Source organism: Euphorbia lathyris, chromosome 6 (assembly GCF_963576675.1).
Source record: "Euphorbia lathyris chromosome 6, ddEupLath1.1, whole genome shotgun sequence".
NCBI lineage: Eukaryota > Viridiplantae > Streptophyta > Magnoliopsida > Malpighiales > Euphorbiaceae > Euphorbia > Euphorbia lathyris.
Genome location: NC_088915.1, coordinates 38,736,867 through 38,745,832, shown reverse-complemented (window position 1 = coordinate 38,745,832; position 8,966 = coordinate 38,736,867). Strand labels below are relative to the sequence as shown.

Genomic DNA, 8,966 nt, shown 5'->3' with positions numbered 1-8,966 from the left:
TACAACCGGTGGATCTCTAAGACGAAGCAATTTAGTCATACACCTCTTATAGTAGTCATAGAAGGACTCATCGGAATCTTGCTTCACCCCAATCAGCTCTGCTAATCTCGTGGGAAGAGGAATTTTGTGTGCAAAACCTTAATTAAAGGCGGTGATGAGGAGTACAATGCTCTGAAATCTTCGCCCTGCTCTCTATACCAGGCCAAAGCTTCTCCACTAAGAGTCTTAGATAAATAAGTAGCAAGTTGCACATTGGTGGCCCCTGCCGTGATCATCCTACGGATCCATGAGTTCATATGATGTAGGGATCACCAAAGAGCAAATATTTGAGGATGATCACTCATGGAAAAGAGCTTCAAAGTCTTAGTTTTCAACCAGAAATGGAAGAAACAGGCAGAAATTACAGTTCAAGTAAGGAATCCTCACGAACAGCCTTTCAGTAGAACAGAACAGCTTAAACAATGACATTAACGGGTCATTTGGAAGGAAATGGATAAACACGCGGGTCGAGCAAGCTACAGGAGAGAGAAAGAGAGATTAACGTGGAAAGCAAGACAGCTTTCCATGTTGCGCCAAGTGTAGGAGGATTGTTTACTTGTCCTTGTATTTACCTTTTTGTGACTTTTTACCCTTGTAATTAGGGTTGATGTAAGGGGAGTATAAATAGGAGGAATATTATTGTAATAGGTATCTCGGCATTACCGCCACCACTAGTTTTTATTCTCTGTTTTTATTTTCTGTTTTGAAGAATGTTTTTGGGAAGAACAAGATGTTCACTAATGAGTGAGTAGTTCTTCTGCAGGCCTAGCAACCCATTTAGATGGCGACTGTAAGTATCTTTTATCAATGAATGAAGTATTTTTATCCATGATTCAATGTTATTAGCATGCTTAAAGAATAGATTAAAATTGAGTCTATTTTATGGTTACCGAGGATGACACGACGGTGCTCCCACGTAACGGAAATAGCTAATCGGCATATGTTGTAGTGGACGGACATGAAAACTACCACATATTGGGGTTTCTTTATGAATGCTTCCTGTTACTTAATGTTTGTTTGTATGTTAGCATAAGGACACTTGATTAATATTACTTACTTAGTATCTTTGGAAATTGGGGAGAGACCCAACTCAGGAATATAGATCTACTTCACTTAGCGATAAAAGGTAGGCACAATTGTTCGTTAGGCGTATGGCTAGATCTATGCTTGTTCATCTTGGATTCATTTATCTTATTATTTCGTTGTTTTTATTTATGTTAAAAGCTCACACTATTCACTCACTCAAGAATTGTTTCTAACACTTAAGGTAACTTATTCTTCTCACTAAAGTCCAATCCCTGTGGAATATGAAACTTGGTCTTACCAAATACTACACACGACCTAGTACACTTGCTAGCATCCACATTTAACACACCAAGTTTTTGGCGCTGTTGCCGGGGATTGTGTAAACTTAAGTTTTGAAGAATGTGTATGCTTATTTCGTTGCCTGATAACCATCTGTTTGTTTAGTTTTTGGTTTTCGATTGCTAGTTTTGTATGCAAAGAACATGTATTCCTATCCTTCCTATAGACGTTGAGATAGAGAGAACGTACAAAAGAAGGAGAGACTACTTAGACAAGCTAGACGCATCAGAATGGATCGCGAGATCGTAATACCAAATTCGGGACAGGATGAGAACCGTGAGGAAGGTCATGGTGAAAACGAAAATAACAATAATGGTAACCAGAGGTTGCGGATGAAGGATTACTCTAGACCATCTACTGAGTGCCATTCGTCATGCATCGTTATACCAAACGAAGGCAACCGCATGTTTGAAGTGAAGGCTTCAATGATTCAGATGTTGTAAACAGCTGTGCAGTTTGGGGGATACCCAAATGAAGATCCAAATGCTCACATCCAAGACTTTGTCACAATGTGTAACACATTCCGTACTCATAGAAATGATAGCGATGAGGTTATCCGGCTCAAATTGTTTCCCTTCTCCTTGAAGGATAAGGCGAAGAATTGGTTGAAGAATCTACAACCGGGATCTATCACGAATTGGGAGGAGATGGCGACCCTGTTCTTAATGAAATATTTCCCACCCAGACAAGCAATTAAGTTGAGGAATGAAGTCTCACATTTTTTTCAAGAGGAAGATGAATCCTTATCTGAAGCGTGGGAAAGATACAAAGAACTGTTGAGAAGAGTACCGAATCATGGCATACCCATGTGGATGCAAGTGCAAAACTTCTATAATGGAGTGACCAACGCATACAAGATACAAATTGAATCAATTAACAATGGGAATCCGGAGGAGCTGGAACCTCAAGCCTTGTATGAGCTAATTGAAAGAGTGGTCAATACCAGTTATAATTGGCATTCGGTGAGAGGTGATGGAAAGAGAGTCACGAATACTGCAAACAGTGAGGCAATAACCAAGTTATCCTCACAAATGGAACAACTGGTCAAAACAATGGGAAAGATGAACGTCTCGGCAGTCAACACGCATCTCTCTGCCCCTATGGAGATCCTATCACCCGATGGTTATGATTTTTGCAGTGGACCCCATCGACCCATAGATTGTCCAGGAACCAAACCAGGTGCATCAATGCAGGAACAATGTGATTTCATTACTCGCCAACCGTCGAATCCCTATTCGAACACCTATAACCCAGGGTGGAGAAGTCATTCGAACTTTTCTTGGCAAGATAATCAGAGGCAACCAGCTGTGCAGCAGCCTTACAGACAAGAGCACCCACGACCATCATATCAACCGCAACAAGGCAGCTCATCTAACCAACAATATCAGCGACAATCAAATGCTCAACAAGAAGGCAAGCCTGATTTAGAGTCCATAATGATGCAGTTCATGAAGCAGACACAATCATCCATAAAGAATCTCGAGACTCAAATCCAGCAATTTGCCACAGCCATATCCTCTAAGGAAAAAGGCGCCCTTCCAAGCAACACTGTGACCAACCCAAAAGAAGAAGTCAATGCTATCATACTAAGGGGAGGTAAAAAGGTAAGGGACAGTGGTGAAAAATCTGTTGCGGATAAAGAAGATGGAGCGAAGTTCAATGATCAAACACCTGGGCCTCAACATAGGAAAGATAAATAAGTGATTGAAGATGAACCAGGCACACCTCATTATGAACCAAGAGTTCCGTACCCAAAACGCCTGAAGCAGCAGAATTGTGAGAAGAGACACAAAAGCTTTCTAGAACAATTGACGAAGTTGCACATCAATATACCATTCATCGAAACCCTGTCTGAAATGCCCATGTATGTCAAATTCTTGAAGGATCTGCTGACCAACAAAAAGAAATTGGAAAGTGTAGCCATGGTGCAACTAAACAAGGATAGCTCATCAATCTTACAAGCCAAACAACAACTGCCAAAAAAGCTCAAGGATCCAGGGAGTTTTTCTATACCTTGTTCAATAGGAACACTCACTATTCAAAATGCTTTATGTGATCTAGGAGCCAGCATTAATCTTATGCCATACTCAATTTATATGCAATTAGGATCAGGAGAACCAATACCAACTAAGGTCACGGTCCAGCTAGCGGATCGATCAATTCGATACCCCAAGGGTATAATCGAAGACGTTTTGGTTAAAGTCGGAAATTTCATATTGCCTGTTGATTTTGTTATAATGGATATTGCAGAAGATTTGGAAGTTCCAATAATCTTGGGATGACCTTTTCTAGCTACAGGAAGAGCTGTCATTGACGTACACCAAGGACAGCTCGTTCTAAAAATCAATAATGAAGAAGTAGTGTTTAAGATGCATGAAGTTGTTCGTTATGCATAAGTTTCTGATGATTCATGTTACTTCCTTGATACACAAGATGATGATCTTTTCTTGCAGGAACAATTTGATAGGGAGAAACATAAAGAGGAGGAATAATTGTTTGATCTCGACCAAGAGGGAAGTAATTCCGAAGGCACAAACAATGAAGAAAAACATGATACTCTTCCTAACATGGACCTCGAAAAGGGAAATGAAGAAAGATGCCCCGAACCGAAACAGTTGCATGCTCATCTAAAATATGCATTTCTAGATCCACCAAAAAGTAGACCAGTGATTATTTCGGCAACATTGACAAAAGACCAGAAGGAGCAATTGCTTACCATCCTAAGAAGGCACAAGACGGCTCTAGCATGGAAAATAGAAGATATAAAGGGAATCAGCCTGACAATTTGTATGCACAAAATTTTAATGGAAGAAGATCATCGACCAACTATGCAACCACAAAGAAGGTTAAACTCGCACATGAAAGAAGTTGTTAAAAGCAGAGGTGATCAAACTCATCGAAGCAGGAATTATTTACTCTATTTCCAATAGTATGTGGACCAGTCCTGTCCAAGTCGTTCCTAAGAAAGGAGGAACCACCGTGGTAAAAAAATGACAAAAATGAGCTCATCCCTACCAGAACAATCACAGGATGGCGGATGTGCATTGACTACAGGAAGCTCAACGAAGCAACAAGAAAGGAGCACTTCCCGTTACCGTTTATTGATCAGATGTTGGAGAGACTAGTTGGTTATCAAGTTTATTGCTTCCTGGACGGATATTCAGGGTATAATCAGATTCACATCTGCACCAAAGACTAAGAAAAGACCACGTTCACCTGTCTGTATGGGACTTTCGCGTACAAACGTATGCCATTTGGGTTGTGCAATGCTCCAGCAACATTTCAGAGATGCATGATGGCCATATTCCATGATATGATCGAGAAAACAGTTGAAATATTCATGGATGATTTTTCTGTCTACGGCACATCCTTCGAAGCTTGTTTAGAAAACTTAGAAGCTGTTCTGGAAAGGTGTACTGAAACACAGCTAGTCCTAAATTGGGAAAAGTGTCACTTTATGGTGACAGGGGGTATTGTGCTTGGACATAAAATATCGAGCAAAGGGTTGGAAGTTGACAAGGCTAAAGTAGAAGTAATCGAGAAACTACCTGCACCCAAAACGGTCAAGGATATTCGAAGTTTTTTGGGACACGCTGGGTTCTATAGACGGTTCATCAAGGATTTCTCAAAGATCGCACAACCACTCTCCGCACTACTACATAAGTAGGCTGACTTCATCTTCACAGACGAGTGCAACCAGGCATTCGGACAGATCAAGGAGCTGTTGACACAAGCACCTACACTCACCGCACCAGATTGGGATGCACCATTCGAGCTCATGTGTGATGCCAGTGATCTCAGTGTAGGGGCTGTTCTTGGACAAAGAATTAACAAGCAGTTTAAGCCCATACACTATGCAAGCAAAACTCTAAATGAAGCTCAACAGAATTACACGACCACAGAAAAAGAGTTGCTTGCAGTGGTCTATGCATTCGACAAGTTTCGGCCCTATCTTGTACTTTCCAGAGTAACTGTTTATACTGACCATTCTGCTTTAAAATACATGTTCTCCAAAAAGGATGCTAAACCACGACTGATACGATGGTATTTACTTCTAAAAGAGTTCGATTTAGAGATCAAGCACAACAAGGGATCCGAAAATCTAGCAGCTGATCACTTATCCAGAATACAAGCAACCACGGAAATCAAACAACCCGAGATCCTCGACCATTTTCCTGATGAAAAATTGTTTGCTATCTCCACACTCCCTTGTTTTGCTGACATTCCGAACTTCTTGGCTTGCAAAATAAAACCTTTTCGATACTCTACAAATCGAAAACGGAAGTTTTATTCGAAACTTAAATATTATATTTGGGAGGAACCTTACCTATTTAAATTGTGTGCAGACCAACTCCTACGAAGATGCGTGACCAAGGAAGAAGGAATGGAGATCTTACACAAATGCCACGCCGTGGAGTTAGGTGGGCATTTTGGGGCCAATCAAACAGCTGCAAAAGTATTTCAAGCAGGTTTCTTCTGGGCCACCATATACAAGGATGCCCAACTGTTCGTTCAATGATGCAACGACTACCAATGTACAGGCAACATTTCTACCCGAAACGCCATGCCTCTAAACAACATTGTTGTTTGTGAAGTTTTTGATGTATGGGGGCATCGACTTCATGGGACCATTCCCCATCTCGTTTGGGAATTCGTATATCCTGGTCGCAGTGGATTACGTGAGTAAATGGGTGGAAGCATGCGCGTATCCTTCAAATGACGCAAAGGTAGTGATTAAATTTTTAAAATAGTTGTTTACCAGATTTGGAGTACCAAGGGCAATTATAAGTGATCAAGGTACTCATTTCTGTAACCAATTATTTAAAAAACTACTTCAGAAATATGGTGTCACACATCGTATAGCCACACCATACCACCCCGAAACGAGTGGACAGATTGAATTATCTAACAGGGAGCTGAAGCGAATTTTAGAGAAAATAGTCAATTCTTCACGAAAGGATTGGTCTCTGAAACTCGATAATGCACTGTGGGCTTACCGAACATCCTATAAAACACCCATAGGGATGTCCCCTTTCCGGCTCCTGTTTGGAAAAGCTTGACACCTCCCTGTTGAGTTAGAACATAAGGCATACTGGGCACTAACATTTCTAAATTTTGATGATCAAGATATTAAGCAGAACATGTGTGCTCAATTGAACGAGATGGATGAATTCAGACTATTCGCCTATGAAAACGCACTAAAAAACAAGGAACAGACAAAAAAAGTGGCATGATCAGCATATTCAAGCAAAGCACTTTCAAGAAGGCGAACGAATCCTCCTCTACAATTCACGCATGTGCCTGTTCCCTGGTAAACTTCGCTTGCGATGGTCCGACCCATTCACGATTCACCGCATATTCTCCCATGTTGGTCCCTTATAACGTTACAAGTATAGTTCCAAGGGGGGATTAGGAACTTTTTAAAAAAAATTTGTTAAGGAAGACTTCTTTTTCGTGAGAAAAAGGTTTTAACAGCGGCGCTGAGTGAATAGCAAGATACTGGCTTAGTCAACTGGTGACTAGGTCAGTTTCTTTACTTGAGTCAGGAGATAACACTTAGAGTCTATTCCTGAGCTCAGATATTCAATGCGCACAACTCAGCTTGACCTCTTTACTTGGTCAGTTTTTTTTGTTTAAGCAAGCAATAAATATATAAAGGAGTTTAAGGTTAAAAATATGTTACTCAGCAGATTTATCCAGGTTCGGCCTCCAAGCCTACGTCCTGTCCCCGGAACACGTTTCGAGATTTCGAATTCTCTACTGAGCTCTTTAACGGTAGAGCATCAAACCTTTTACAATCTTAGAAACTGAGTATAACAAGAGTACCTTCCTCTATACCTCTACTCAATCCTAATCTCTCACTGAGTACTATAACCGAGTACTCAGCCTCTCCTTTCTAATCTCTAGAAATGATAAGTGTTTCTCCTAAACAACGATTGCTAAGACACCTTAGATGATTGAATAATCACTCTAGACTTTTACACAAAAGATATGAAATTTAGTGTAAGATTGCTTTGCTTTTTCTTGCAGAACTTTGCGTAGAATTTTGGTCAGCGTAATGGCTTGATCAAGTTTTGTGTTTGTATGAAGCAACTGAAGGGCTCTATTTATAGAGACGTCTGAGGCATCGGTCATTTCGAATTTCGAAATAACCGTTGGAGGGAAACGGCTTCCTGTCGTTGTCACCCAGTCTTGCTCAGAGCTCTCGGCCAATCAGATTTGAGTATCTTTTGTCCTCGGTCAGCTTTTGGTCAGCTCGGCAGAATGTCTCTCCATTTATGGTAAGGTCAACTAGACAGCATTCTGTGTCTTCTGAACTTTACCCAAAGTAGAAACACTTTGTCTGGAAGTTGTTCTTGCTCAGCTGCTGTCTTGTACTCTTTGTCGAATCAACTCAGCAGCTTCGTCCCGAAGTTGTTCCACGAAGGTCTTCTAGATCCTTCTTCCGCTGAGCTGCGTTTTGTACATAACGATAGCGTTTTGACATACACGGGCCGAGTTGCCTTAAACTGTTTGACTTGGGCTTTGACTTCCGTATTGGGCTTTGGGCCTTTTAATCTTTGTGTCTTATAAACAATTTAACTCAACATTGAACAAACACATTAGTAGAATAAATCAAAGCATTTAAACTTAGTGTGTTTAGAATATTTTTTAATTACACTTAAACAATTTTGTCAAATCAAAATTATGTGGAACGGTGTTTCAACAAACTCCCCCATTTTGATGTTGGCAAAACTATTCAGCGAAGAACTCAGTATTGAGCTCCCCCATGATAGTTGACCTAATATAACTTAGCAAACTCCCCCGTCAGGGTTGAGCTACTGACTTAGTTTTACTCTAAACATTTAAAGGTTTAATCGAGTAAGTCTAAGGTCAGTTTTCAGATATAGGTCAGCTTATGGAACATATTCTATTTTACTCAGTGTTTAAGCGGAAGTTTTAACATTCAGAGGGCGCTGAGTAATTTGTTGTTCAATGAGTTTTATAAGACAATGTTTTATAAGCATACAAGTCAATGTCAAACATATTATCAGCATTGGTTACAATCAATAAGTTTTATAAGCATTAAACATAGTTGATGTAATTGAAGATACATAATAACTTAATACTCAGCATCGTATAAAATAACTCATAACTCAGGTTTTGGAGAAAAAGATGCAAGTATTGATATTAATAGAAGTAGTCAGCGTATACAACAAAAGATAAGCATAAACATAGAGACTACAAACTTAGCATAACTGAGCTAGCCTAATTTCTATTTCTTTTTCTTTTGTTGAGACTGACTAAGCTCATGCTGTGTTCTAGCTTGTTCTTTCTCCCCCGTTTTGTCAGCATCGGGAGGAGGAATCCTAAAGGCGTCGGTTAAGACGGCTCTGGTCAGTTCCGTGGACAGCGCCTTAAGTCTATCGGCGCTTTCATTGACGCCGTCAAAGATAGCAACTCCATCATCTGAGACCTCTGTGGGTATATTGAGTTCAGCAGCGCTGATCATGCTTACTATGAAAGCTTGAGATTTACCTATCCAGGTAAGTGCATCTGACAGACCAGCAACGACTTGATGA

The 8,966-nt window shown here is 40.4% G+C and overlaps 1 non-coding gene across 1 annotated transcript; it reads right to left on the bottom strand.

Annotated features, from left to right (window-relative positions):
* Positions 1–2,099: 2,099 nt before the first annotated feature.
* LOC136234418 (small nucleolar RNA R71) lies at positions 2,100–2,206 on the bottom strand. Its single transcript, XR_010691302.1, has one exon. It is a non-coding gene; the product is annotated as a small nucleolar RNA R71 (small nucleolar RNA).
* Between the last annotated feature and the right edge of the window lie 6,760 nt (positions 2,207–8,966).